This window comes from Neltuma alba, unplaced genomic scaffold (genome assembly GCF_004799145.2).
Source record: "Neltuma alba isolate B1F8T4 unplaced genomic scaffold, ASM479914v2 tig00010747_pilon, whole genome shotgun sequence".
NCBI classification, from domain to species: Eukaryota; Viridiplantae; Streptophyta; class Magnoliopsida; order Fabales; family Fabaceae; genus Neltuma; species Neltuma alba.
The window spans coordinates 121,760-136,273 of record NW_021635574.1 but is presented as its reverse complement, the minus strand read 5'-3'; positions in this window follow the sequence as shown (position 1 = coordinate 136,273).

The window sequence follows — 14,514 nt, the reverse complement described above, 5'->3', positions numbered from 1 at the left end:
TTATATGAAGTTAAGTCCAACTAAGGACTAAACTGTAAATTCCGAAAGTTATGACCAACAGGGATAAAAAATCAAAGAGTATACAGAAATTTCTAAGAAAAATCCCAGAAAATGGGAAATAATATTCTAAGGCTCTTCTGTGAATAGAAAAGGTGAAAATACCCCTGAGGCAGCTTAAATGGAATTTATGAGGTTGTGACCGGTAAAAAGTGTACCATTTGAGGTAATTATTTAAAATAGCAAGAGACCTCAAAAATGTATACAAAAATGAGGTTAAATGGTTGAAAGGCTGTACTAATTTATAAAATTAGTCCCACAACCAAAAGGCCAATGGAGTGGCTTTAATAAATTAAAGAGCCGGTTTTGCCGATAAAAGGGTATTTTAGTAAATGAATTTTATGCAAGGCTTAAAGGAAGTGTTATGGCCTAAGAAAATTCATAGATACTCTCTAGAATTAAAGGGAATTTATGGATCTAACAGAAAATAATTACAGAGGCCAGAGCACTGTAATTATAGAAAAGAAGTTAAACCCGGAGTAAAAGTGCACCGATGAAGTGTTAATCAGAGTCTTGCACTTTACTTGGCCCACAAGTCACCACTTGTCAAGCCTTTAATGGATGGCAATTAAAGCTTTCCAAGTGTTAAGCTACTAATGGAGAGGATCTTGACTTTGGAATTTAATTACATTATGATTTAAGTTAATTAAGAGAAAAGTTTCAAGAAGGCTTAGGCATTTGACACTTGGACTTTCATTAAATGTGGTAGATGCAATATTTTGAGAGCACTAAGGAGCTCATCTCTCCCCTAAATCAGATGAGAATTTCGTCCAAGACAAAGAGGAGAGGAAAAGAGAGGGTTTTGGAAGGATAACCAAGGAAAGCTATCAACTTTGGTCATCAATCAAGGATTCAAGGTGAGATCTTGGTTCTAGATGTGTTCTTGTCTTGTTTTCCTTCTCTTTTAAGGTTGAAAAATCTGTCTTCTCTCCCTTTTGATGGCTGGTCGAAATGGTTGATGAGTGGGAAAGGGAGTTTGGTTGTTAGATCTTGCTAGAACACCTCAAAGTATGGTAGATCCAAGTGGATCTATGTGGAAATTGGAAGAATTACGTGCTGATTTGATGCCTATTTCAAATTAGTTACTGTTCATATCTGATTCTAAAATTTTGTATGCTTGTAGTACACTCTATGAGCTTTAAATCCATGGGTAGAACACTCCATTTGGATATGTGTACGATTTATGGTGATTTTTCAAAATTAGGGTTTGAAATCTGGAAACAGTGTTGAACTTTTAGGAGATTGTCGAGTTCCGTACAATTCTGGTACTATTCGGCGTAGAAGTGGTTCCTGAAACTATTTTTCCTTTAAACTTAACTTAATTATATTTCAGTGAGACTTGGAAGCACTCAATTTGGAGTTTTATAGATTTAATTATGAATTTTCAAAGTTGAGAAAAAAATTCTGGAGATTCTGCGTGAACAGTACCCGTGAACCAAAATTTCTAGATTTGATGTTCTTGAATTTAAAGCCATCTAAAGTGGTCCTAATTGATAGGAAATGGATCTTAAGGATGGAAAATAATGAGATTTATATTAGAAAAGCTAGAAAGAAAACTCTAAGAGTAAGAGAAAGGGGTTGAGGTTCAAGAGAGCTAGTCTTAAACTTTATGTAATCAAGTGGTCCTAATAGATTGTATGATCATTATGACTATGTTTAGGACCTTTGAAACATCCAAGAGGATATTTGATAATGTTGACCGAATGCCCACATGGTTGGAAAGTCAAGGGAGTCAAAGGAAAAGTAAGAGGAAAGCTTGAGGTGCAAGGTAGTGAACTTACCTATTGTCATTGCTTGATATGGTATGCTTGTGTGTTGCCGTGTACATGTTATTTGCATGTTGTTGTGACATGTTTTAGCTGCTGTAATTGCTATTTATGATGAGTAGATTATGTCTCCATGGCCATGCATCAAGAAGTTAGCTTTGAGCATGCTAGTATGTCACTAATTAACAAGAAAATAAACAAGTTGCGTGTAGTGCATGAGCATCCATCTAGCATGATTAATACGGTATTGTTTGCTATTGAGATTCCCCTGAATCTCACCCCCTCCCTAACCAACCATTTAGGTCAATCAATGATGGGCACTAATGGCATGAGAAGCAAGGAGAAGAAGTGGAGAATTATTAATGCAAATGATTGATATGAATATTCAATGTATAATTCTCCTATGCTGTAAATTAAGTTATGAATGCCATCAATTCAATGTATATGCTTAGAATGTTTATGGCATGAATGAAATTATATGAGTATGAATGAGAAAGATTAAGCCCATGTTATGTATGTCAAAGTAATAAAAAGAATTAAAGTAAGGAGATGTTAAGCGATAAAACGTAGGTCCTGAAGTAGTTAGCTTTGAGCTTCAGTTTGACCTATCAAATGAATGGTTTAAGTCACAATATTTGTCATACTTATAGTGCACATCCCAAGCTTTAAAATAAGTTATGAATCACCTCATTTGGATGTGTATATGAAGAGATATGAATTTTCAAAGTTAAGGCGCAGAATCTGGAAAGTCCAGATTTTACCAAATGAATAGTAATTTTAATCCAATAAACTGTACGTTTTCTGTGAGGATGAGTTCAGTTGAATATTTTTCCCTCAAAGATAATTGAAAGATCTTTCCGTAGAATTTTGAAACACCTCCATACGATTTTTTTAGAATTAGTTATGATTTTTCAAAATTGGACCTGTAATCTGAAAACTGGATAGTGAACAGTAATTTTCCGAAAATTAACGTTTAAATTGAAATTTTTAACTTTTAGACCATCCAAAGTGGTCTGAAATGGCTCTAAAGGAATGCTAAGGTATTATATAAGTAAGGTGTGACAGTATCTTACTAGCATTTGCATCTTATATCATTTTAAATAACATGATATACATCAACACGTAAGCATGCATATCAAGCACACAAAAAAGGTAAGTTCACTACCTTTTATCCTTAAACTTTCTTCTTTCTCCTTTTTGCTTCCAACCATTAAGGTTGCTTGCCTAACCTTTACCATTCCTTTTCCTTGATGTCTCATGGCCCTAAATGCATTAACACATCATTGCCATTCATTCATTAGAGTGATAGTAATCAACAACATCAATACTTTATTTTCTTTGAGCTATATTAACTTCTAACTTTTTGAGCTTGATTTCCAACCTTTCTAAAATTAATTTCACATGCTATTCCCCCCACAATTTTGCATTAGAATCCATTTGAAACCTCAAAATTATCAAAATCAAACTCTTTCTTACTCAAACTGATTTGGCTGAACATAGGGTCTTAGCGCCCAAAATTCTATTTTTCAATTCCAATGTTTCCAAACTTATTTTCTCACTTATACCCTACATAATTTTTCATTTTAAATACATTGGAAGCATCAAAATTATCAAAATCCAACCCTTGCTCCAAAAACCAGCTCTAGTCGAAATCTTACTTAAGTTACATAATCATGAAATTCAACCAATTTCAATATAAAACTACTTGATTTGTGTTCCTTTCAAGCCTTTAAGTATTATTCTAAGATCAGTTTCATCTTCCCTTATACTTAGAAATTTTGTGCACCATACCTCTCAAGGGTTTCAAGCTCCCAAAAACTATTAAAATCGATAACCAAGCTCAACAACAATAAGGGTAGTGAAAACTACATCAACAACTATAAACATATCTTGTTTTAGAACTTGATCTTGTATGGGATCACTTAGTCTTTCTCTTCCATTTTTCCTTTTCTCTCTAGAATTTGTTTTGCAAGAGTTTTCCCATAGTTTTCATAGGCTTAGAATGAAAATGAGGGGAGAGGAGGGATATTTATAGAAAACAAGATTGAATCTTAGCCCTTGATCTTGTAAATAGGTGGCTTAATCTTAACCATCAATCTTACATCTTTGTCTTGTAGCGACAAATGTCCTTATGAGATCATGCTTACCTCATCTTGTTTACATCATGAAGCCCCATGTCTTTAATCTAACCGTACGCGCATCTTGCATCTGACCGTACACGCATCTTACATTTGACTGTACACTTGTCTCTTGCATGTCCCTTTATCATTTTGGCAGTAAAATAGGGAGGAAATTGGTAAGAAATTCACTTAAAATGCAGCCCTTAGGTATTCCTCCACCCATCTTGTTATTTTGCACCATATCGGGTACTTTTTTAGGTCCTAACTTACCCAGTACCACTAGAACATATTCTGGCACCCTTTTCTCATCTCAAATAGGTCCACATGGCATTATATAACATGTATAAAGAGAAAGTGATGCTCTTCCTTGTTCTTCCATTAAAACAATTAATAATATTTATTTCAGAATAAACTTGATTGAATTCTTTCTATTAGTCCACGATTCTGAGAATATGTCATTAGGTATCAATACTATTTATTTATTATGGGAAACTTTTTAAATTTTTCTTAAGTCAAAAATTAACCTCTAAACAGTTTACTTTGACTTTTCCCAGATAGTATATATATAAGCTTTAAATTTTATTAAAGCTAACATCTTTGCTTTCTGGGGCAAAACTATTTTTAAAACATGTGATAATTTATCAAGTATTTTTTCTCATTTTTGTCCAATTATCTGAGGTCATCCTATATTTTAAATAATTCCATTTTTCACTAATATTCAAAATTACCTGAAACCCTCGAAATTCCACAAATTCCTTCCAGGGATATTTTTGTCATTTTTAGCCTCATACAGGCCTCTAGACCTCATTCTAATTTTTCTAAAATTTTTTTGAAATATTCAAGTCTACTTTCCATCACTATCCCTTTTCAACATGAAATTTTCTAAATTTACATTTTAGGTCTGTACTCGGGTTTAGTTTCAGGAATCCTCTTACTCAGGTTCCTAGCACAATTTTTGGCCCTTAATTACTTAACTCCTTATACTGGACCCCGGGACTTCAATATAGGCCTTAACATGTCATTTCCTATTTTCTAAGATTTTTTGGAATTTTTTAGCATAATTTTCATTTTTGCCTTTACAGGCTTGAAACTTTACAAAAATACGATTTTGCCCCTAGTTCTTAACACATAATTCACCGCATTAAGGCCTTTAACATAACTTTTGGTCTATATTCATCTCTATTTCTTATTTTTGGGCCCTGAAACTTTACTAGAGTTTCTAACTTTCTCTTTTCTCAGTCCTAGAAGACTTTCACTTTGCGATTTAGTCTCTAGAAATCCTTGTGATCTTTAGGGAACCTTTGGGATCTCTGTCAAAAAAAGGTCTGGTAGCCTACCTATTTCAGGCTAATTCTGTTACTTGTAGGCCTAAAATTTGGGATGTTACAAAGGAGGAGAGAAAGAACAAGGTGAATTCAAGTGATTCTGAGCCACTAATCAAAGTAAAAGCATAGTTAAACTCTCTAGTGTTTGATTTCCTATGGATTGATAGTTTTAAACTTGGTTTTAGTGGATTTTAATGGTTCAAAATCCTAAAGGTTGATGTTACATGAATTTTCTCTTGATAATTTATGATTAATATTAAGTTGTTATATGGATTAAAGGATAGAAAATGGTTGTTTGATGATGATTAAACATCGTTGTTTGAAAGATATCAAGTTGTGCACATTTGGGATAGTGTTCCGCCAAGAGGAATATGCTATCCTAGGGTTTGATTTTTGTTTTTTATATGCTTCCAATGGATTTAGAAGGTGAACTTGTATAGGGATATGTGAAGAACATGTATTTAGAAGTATTGAAATTGAGAATGAAATTTTTGGAACCTTAAGAGATCATTTGGCCAAACTAAAAAGGGAATGAGTTAGATTTTGAAGAATCTAAGTTCAAATATGGATTCTACATAGAAAATTGTGTAGAAAAAACATATGAAAATTATGTAAAGAATGATAATGCTAAAACCCTAAATTAAAGGTTAAAAGGGTAGGGTTTTAGAATGAATTGTGTAATAGAATGGTGTTATTGATTTGGAATACATTTATATTTGTTGTTTGATAGGCAATATTGTTGAGCAAGTAGAGGCTCAAAAATCAAGAAAGGAGGCCATGTGAATCAAGGGCATAAGAGGTGTCACGCCCAAATCCTGGTCATCCTGTAAAAAGGCAAGAAAGAGGAGTCGCTACCAAAATTTTAAAAGGTTAATTTTGAAAACCTAAAAAAATGTGTTCTATGGAAACTGGATAGGGTTCAGGAGTTAATCATATGTGGGAAAAGTGTTAGGTACCTCACAACACCCATTCAAGAGGATGGTTACCCAATGTTAACTACTTAAAATTAATATGACTCTTTTATTATGTTTTAATTACCCTAAAAAAATAAAGATAGAAACAAAGAAAACTTTTTATTTGCAAAAAGGAAAAAATAAATTGTTTTCCCATTTCTTTGATTCCTCAATGGCTAGAGTGATATGGTTATACTTGTTAGAGATGCTTTAGGCACATAAAGGGATACTCAAGTGTCAATCATTACTATACATCTAGGTGTCATTGGAAACATACTCGTCTATCTATACTAGTTCCCAATACAACTATCATATTTAACATCTCATCTATTCCTCTTCATCTTTTATCCTTAAGTAGTACTGCTTGACTCTTACTCTTTTTAACTTATCTCTTGACCATTCATTCCTATGGTTATACGTTGGTCATCATAAACTGACCACATTACACAGCAGGCATAAGTCATTTCAATACCTCTGTTGTGTGACATTCTAATGGGGCACCTAACATCGATTACCCGAGGCTTAGGCTGCCACTCTTTTTTCCTACTAGGGTAGAGACTCATACCCTTGCCAGGCTTACTGTACTCTCAGTCATTACTCTCTGGGAGAGTCTTTTGACTTGATTTATATCCCAATCAAGCTTTCTCAGCTCAATCACTCTCCTGATAGGGAATCTCTTAGTAGTGGCTACTTATTTCTTAGGTTACTCTTTATTGTCATCTTTTTCTATTTATAGCTCACTGAGAACTTACTATAACTTTTGAATACTCCTCAATACATAATTCCCCCAAAGATATCATCTCAAACTCTTAACCTTAGTTGAACTACATTCTGGTAACTCGTTACTTGCTTAGCCGGGGTTTCTCTCATATTGGGCTTTGCTTAAACTAGTGCTTCGTTTAAATCATTGCTAGGACCTCCACTAGAACCTTTATCCTGAAACCAAAATGAAACATCCCTTTATTTACACCTTTCAGTAAATGACTAGAAGTGTTATAGTTCAAGCAGATAATGAAACAAGACTGAAGATTGAAAACATGCATTTAATTTCTTGGGTCACTATTCACTATTAAATTTCAAATTTCTGGTCCAAATTTAAAAATTTATAACTGATTATAGAAAAATTGTATTAAAATGGTTTAAGTCTCTATTTAAAGATCTTTTAATTCTCTATAAGGAAAAGATATAAATCTAGCCTTAAACTTTCTCAATTCATCCATTTAATTCTTGGAAGTTTACTATTTATTTAATAAAAACTGTGCTTTTCAGTTTCTCTGTCCTAAATTTAGGTAGTCATAACTTTTAGCACACATATCCATTTTAATGCTCAGCATGTGTACTTTAATCATACCAAGTTTTATGAGTAGATTCTATCATATGCCTCATTTTTACTCTGTCACAGACTCATGGCTCATTTAGGGATAACTTATCTCCCATGCATAATTATTTCTTGCATACATATAATCATTCCAATATTGCATAATTAATTCTCATTCATCATATATTTAATATTACATGCTATCATCATCATTTATCATCACATAACATTGAAGGGCAAAATCATGTCATATATTGGCATATAAGCAACATAATGTAATATAATATATTTCCTCAATTCTTTTCCTTTTTTCCTTCCTTCCACTTCATGCATCATTTTGCTTGCTTATTATCACCTATTAGGGTCGGTTAAGGGAGGGGGAGATTCAGGAGAACCTTAGTAGCAAATATTATCCAATATGTATGCGAGACAAATGCTAAGTGAATGAGATACTTGGTCTCATGCTTTCATGCTTCTAAAATGACATACTTTAATGCTCAATGTTTCATTCACATATGGCCATGGAACATACAAAAAACAAGGCAACATTCAATCTTTTATATTCTAAATCCTCATCAAGTAACATCAACACTTAAGCTTACATATCAGGCACACAATAAGGGCAAGTTTACTACTTTGTGTCTTTAAAATTTCTTTGTTCCCCTTGCCTCCAACCATTTAGGTTGCTTGATCAACCTTAACATTTCTCTTTCTTGATGTCTCATGACCCTAAATCTATCAACACATCATTGCCATTTATCTATTAAAGCTATAGTAATAAACAACATCAACACTTTGTTCTCTTTAAATCATATTAAATTCTAACTTTTGAACTTGAATTCCAACCTTTTTGAAATTAATTTCAATGCTATTCTCCCATAATTTTGCATGTATAATCCAACGTTTTTTACATAATGCGTAAAGGTTGGCTTGAATAGAATTTAAAGCCTATTAATACCTTATCTGGAGAAAGTCAAAAATAGATAGTTTATAGGTCAAAGTTTGACTTGAGGAAAATTAGAGAAATTTCTTATGATAAAGTAAAGTTATTGGTACCCAAAGACAGATTTTCATAATCATAGACTGATAGAAAGAATTTGGTCGAATTCACTTTGAAATTAATGTTATTAAATGTTTAATAGAGAGATAAGGGGAAAAGCATCTCTCTCTATGTATATGCATATATAATGCCTTGTGAAATTATTTATGATCAGAAAAGGGGTACTAGAGTATGTCCTAGTATTACTAGATAAATCGAGACCTCAAAAAATACCCGATACTATGAAAAAGTATAAAATAAGTGAAGGAATAGTTAAGGATGAAAGGGAGCACGAATTTCTCCCTATATCCTCCCTATTTTGTTAATTTAATGAGAGGACAATGTTGAAATTATGCTATTTGTCATGGGCAAAGCTTGGAAAAAGATTAAAATAATATTTCCTAATCACATGTTAAATATGCAAAGAAACTTGCAAGAAGAGAATGTGCTACCTAGCTTAATAATGCAAGGGAGATGATGTAATGCAAAATGATGTAAGTAAGATAATGCAAGCCAAGACACTTGGCTAAATCATGAAGAAATAAAGCTTAATCAAGAGCAATATGTCATGGTGAGTGATAACATATCGGAGACATTTAATATAGAGGTCATAAAGCTCAAATTGCGCTCATTTAGTTAAAGGCCTAACAAGCCCTCTAAAGTGTTTAAGGGATTTATAGTTCAAGAATGCTTACATGGAGGATGACATGGATCATTACATGGATGATGACATGGACATATGTAGAGCATGATGTGACATGTGATGCCACCCCTAAAGCTACTATGGCATGTGAGTCATTAGAGTATAATTACTTGGATATTGAGAAAGACAAGAGTACATTTTAAGAGCCTAAAAAGAGCATTTGAAGCTAATTCCCATGTTATTAAAGGCTCAACTCAATTATATATGCATAGAGGAGTCCATCAAAGCTATAATCTTTTAAATTAGGGCTCAAATTATGACACCTCTCTTTTATACCCAATAGTACATCAAATAGAAGCATTTGGAACCATATTTGAAAATCAAATCTTCAAAAATTTTATTTTCAGGTTACTATTCATAGCAACCCTAAAAATTTTGGTCAACTTTGAAAAATCATAACTAATTATAGAAAAATCAAAATATAGCGGTTCTAAGTTCTATTTGAAGCTTGATTAACTATCTACATGGAAAAAATACTCATTGGTCTCAGTACCTCACCATTCGTGTCCAGATTTAGGCCAAAGTGGTACTGTTTACTTGGTCATTTTCCAATTTTTCATAATTTATGCCTAATTTTGGATATGCGTAACTTTTTGTATAAAAATCCAATTTTAACAGATTACCACATCTAACAGTCTACCAAATTTTGTGACCAAACTTCACCATTTGCCCATATTCACATGTTGACCAATTTAAACTCTTATTATGTTGTTTTTATCCTTTACTATGTCATTTCTTGAGATTTCTTACCTTTCTCAAATCACACAATCATAACTCAAACATAATGGCATATAAACACCACTTAGCTACGTCATGCATCACTACGTAGCCATTATATCATTCATATATAACTTTTACAAATTATTCAAAGTAAGTCTCAAGAGCATAATTTATCATCAAGGGAGTCCTCATACCAAGTCCATTTTCTTTCCTTTGCTTATTAACAAGTCAATCCCTAAATGGTGTAATTTAAATACGCAAGGGGTAAGATTTCAGGAGAAATCTTAATAGCAATAAACCATGACAAAATGTCAACAATCTAATGCGTGTCATGCTATGTATCATTGCACATCCCATGTATCATTATAATCACTATACACATTTCATGCATATTATTTCATCATCATAGCATGAAAAGGGAGCATGCCATCATACTATTCCATTTCATGACTCAACTATGCATATTATTAAGGTATCAAATGCAAGGAGTTTGACACATCATAACACATCTAGCTCAACTACTCATGGCATAACATAAATAGCAAACAACACACAAAGCAAGTTAACATTAAGTTTTATGTTCTTGCTACCTCTTTCAAGCTTTACCTTTTGCTTTCCTTTCTTGCTCTTTGATGCTCTCCGCTTGACACTATCAAATGCCTATCAAACATTTAGTAAGGCGTTATTAATCACAATTTAAATCAACACATTCATACTTAATTCTCTTTTTCACATTAACTTCTAATTTTTGAGTTTGGTTTCCAATCTTTTTAAATTTAATCCCACATGCTATTTCCCAATAATTTTATACGTAGAATTTATTTCCAAGCTCAAATTAAACAAAATCTAACCCCTTCCCCTTCAACTCAACTTGGCTAAACACTATAGGTTTTAGGGCCAAAATTTCATTTTCAATTCTAATACTTCCAAACTTACTTTCTCACCTTTATCATACATAATTTTTCATTTTAAACTCATTGGAAGCATCAAAATCCAACCCTAGAAAGAACCCTAGGTCTGGCATAAATTCACCTAAGTTAGGGGAAGTTGGATTTCTCATAAACTCATCACAAAACCACTTGATTCTTATTTCTTTCAAACCTTGCACTGTTCTAACATCAATTTCATCTTGTTCTTATTCTTACTCAATCAATTTTGGGAGCATACCCTAGGGTTTCAAGCTGTCAAAATCCAACAAAACTCAACCAAGTTCAATAATAAGAAGAATAATGGAAACTACATCAAAAACCATGAACATACTTTGTTTTGGAGCTTGATCTTGCTTGGTTTTCCTTGTTCTTTCTCCTCTCCTTCTTGATCTTTAGTTTTAGTCTCTCCTCCCTTTTTTTTCTTAGCTTGGCCAAAAAGTTATGCAAATGGGAAGGGAGAGGTATTTATAGAAATTTTGCTCAAATCTTAACCCTTAATCTTTTGTGTGTGGCTTGATCTTGGCTATTCATTTAGTCTATTTGCCATTTGTTCCTTTGTCATATTGATTCTTGACACCTAGCCTTTTTAGGTGTCATCTTCATTTAATATAAATGCCACCTCAAGGGACACATAATCCCATATGTAAAGAAAGTATAATATTTTATTATATAATTTTATTCTTCCAAACTTAACCCTTAACAAAGTGTATTATTCTATTCATGTCCCTTCATTATTTTGGCACCGAAGTAGGGAGAAAATTAATAGAAAATTCGTGCAAAATGCAACCCCTAAGTATTCCTCCCCTGATTTAGCCATTATGCATAGTATGGGGTACTTTTTTAGGTCCTGACTTACTTGGTAACCCTAGGACATGTTCTAGCATCCTATTTTTCATCACAATTAACCTCACGGCATTATATAATATGCCTAAAGAGGAAATGATGCTCTTCCCTTGTTCTTCCATTAAAATAATTAATAATATTTATTTTGGAGTAAAATTGATTGATTTCTTTCCACTAGTCCATAACTCTGAGAATCTGTCTCTGGGTACCAATACTGTTTATTCATCATGGAGAATTTCTTCAATTTTCTCAAGTCAAAAGTCAACCCATAAACTATTTACTTTGATTTTCCCTGGATAGTGTATAAATAGGCTTTTAATTCTATTAAAGCTAACCTCCTCACTTTCTGGGGTTAGAATTATTTTTAAAACCTGTGATAATTTTTCAAGTATTATTTCTCTTTTTTTCAATTATCTAAGGCCTCCTCATATTTTAGATAATTCAATTTCTACTAATATTCAAAATTAGTCAAAACCCTAGGAATTTCATCAATTTGCCTCAGAGGCATTTTCATCATTTTTAGTCTTATACAGGCCTTAAAACCTCATTCCCCCTTTTTTATTGGAATTTTTAAAAATTTTTGGGTATATTTTCCATCATTGCCCTTTCCAGCTTAAAACTTTTCAAATTTATGATTAGGTCCCTACTCAGGTTTAACTCACGAAACCCTTTTACTGAGGTTTCTAACATAACCTCTAGCCCTTTTATCGCATCAATTCCATATAATCAACCCCATGAAACTTCACTAGAGTCTTTAACTTCCTCTTTTGTCAATCCCAGAAAACTTTCATTTTGTAATTTAATCCTTAGGAATCCCTTTATCCCTCCAGAGAACCTCTAGGACTCTTACCATAAAGGGTCTAATAGTCTTTCTGTCTTAGACTACTTTCTGTGCTTCAAAGCATAAAATTTTGAGATGTTATGCGAATGCATTGTGTTATGGACCATAGGAGTTTCAAAACATGATTCACCCAGATTCAAGCCCAAATAGATATCTAAAAAGCCCATACATGCTTATGAACATGAATAGCATTTATGAAGACACATTTAGAAAGATTGCTCAAGAAGCTTTAAGAAGCATCAAGAGCAATCTTATATTACATTAAATAGGATTCTATTTGTTTTAATTAGTTTCTTGTTTTACACTTTTCTATTTTGCATTGATCACTTCTTGAAGGCAAAGACTTACTTAATATGTATTTCATTAATAGTAGAGTCAAATAAGATCCTTCTAAATAATGATGGGATCCTCTTAGGTAGTAAGTGATCTAGATTATTCCATCTTGACTTGCAAGTTAGAGTATTCTAAACGGTCTTCTGATTTTCCTATTTTTATTGTATTTTCGCATCTATTTTTGATGCATTTTATTTAGTTAGTGTTTTAAACTCTAATAGCTTATAATGGGCTTTTAGGGCTTAGGTTATCAACTAAGATTTTTATTTAGGGTTTTCAAGAGTCTTAGTATATAACTAATTCAATATGTACTCTTCTTAGACTAAGAGATGATTTGAATGATTAATAACATGAGAATTTTATTTCTCTCTTTATGTGAGTGTTGCTTAGATCTTCATATTCTCGTGAGAATACTCAATAGTATTAATAGAGTGATCAACCTTGAGGTGTTTTTACAGCTAAGGTTGTAAAAGACAAGTTCTCTTAAGGTCCTACCGCAATCATTCGTTTAGTTTCTTGTATTTGGGGTTACAAGAGGTAGGTCTTCTTGGGATCTCATTCCATCCTATACTTGTTTCTAGCTAGTCTATACCCTACCTCATATCAGTGAGTAATTAAGCATGGTAACTTGATTTTTACCATAGAGTAAATCTCAAGGCAAGTGTTATAAATACCCCTCCTTTCCCATTTTCTGAGAGATTTTTGGCCAAGCATGTCAAGATAGGGGCAGCATGAAATTTTAAGGAGGAAGAGCAAGAAGTCCCAAGCTAAACTAAGCTTCAAGGCAAGGCATGGTTATGGATTTTGATGTAGTTTATATTGCTCTTTGTTTTGTTGAGCTTAGCTGTGGTTTTGTTGAGTTTTAGAAGCATGAAACACTAGGATGATATGCTGTCCAATTGTGTTTAAATCATAAAAAGGATTTATTGATGTTATATTAATAATTAAGATGAAGAAAAGACATGAAGTGTGGCCCAAAATGAAAACTAAAAGAAGATTAGCATGCGTGTTAAAATAAATTCTTTTGCTTAGTATGAAAATATGATAGACCGGTATGAGCTAACAGTGCTCCTCCTATCTTGGATTCATAATGTTATATTTCCTAGCCTCGAGATGAATGGGAGATGTGTTCAAGAACTATTTATTGCGCAAATATCAACATATTGGGGTCGACTTTTATAGAGAACTACTATGGGATCTTTTTTGCATCACATGCTAGGTCCATGACTCTTTGTTTCCTTTACTTCATTGTCATTGGTGTAGGTTATTCATGAAGATGTCAAACTGTTCCTTTAGTCTCTTGGATGAGAAGTTTGTAGCTTTTCATGCAAATAAGATAGTTTATCTCTTCATTTCCTTAAACAAGATAGACTACTATGAGAAGAAAATCATAATCGGAACAATAATTTGAGTTATTTTTATGGGCATATCTGCGTTTTGGATTTTCCTGCCTAGGACTACAAATCGATTCCCACCAAAAAGGGTACTTTTCATGTATAAGGAAAAATCTAGCACCATCAGAAATTGGTTTTCAAGAAAATGGTGCTGCCAAATGTGTTCCACTAGT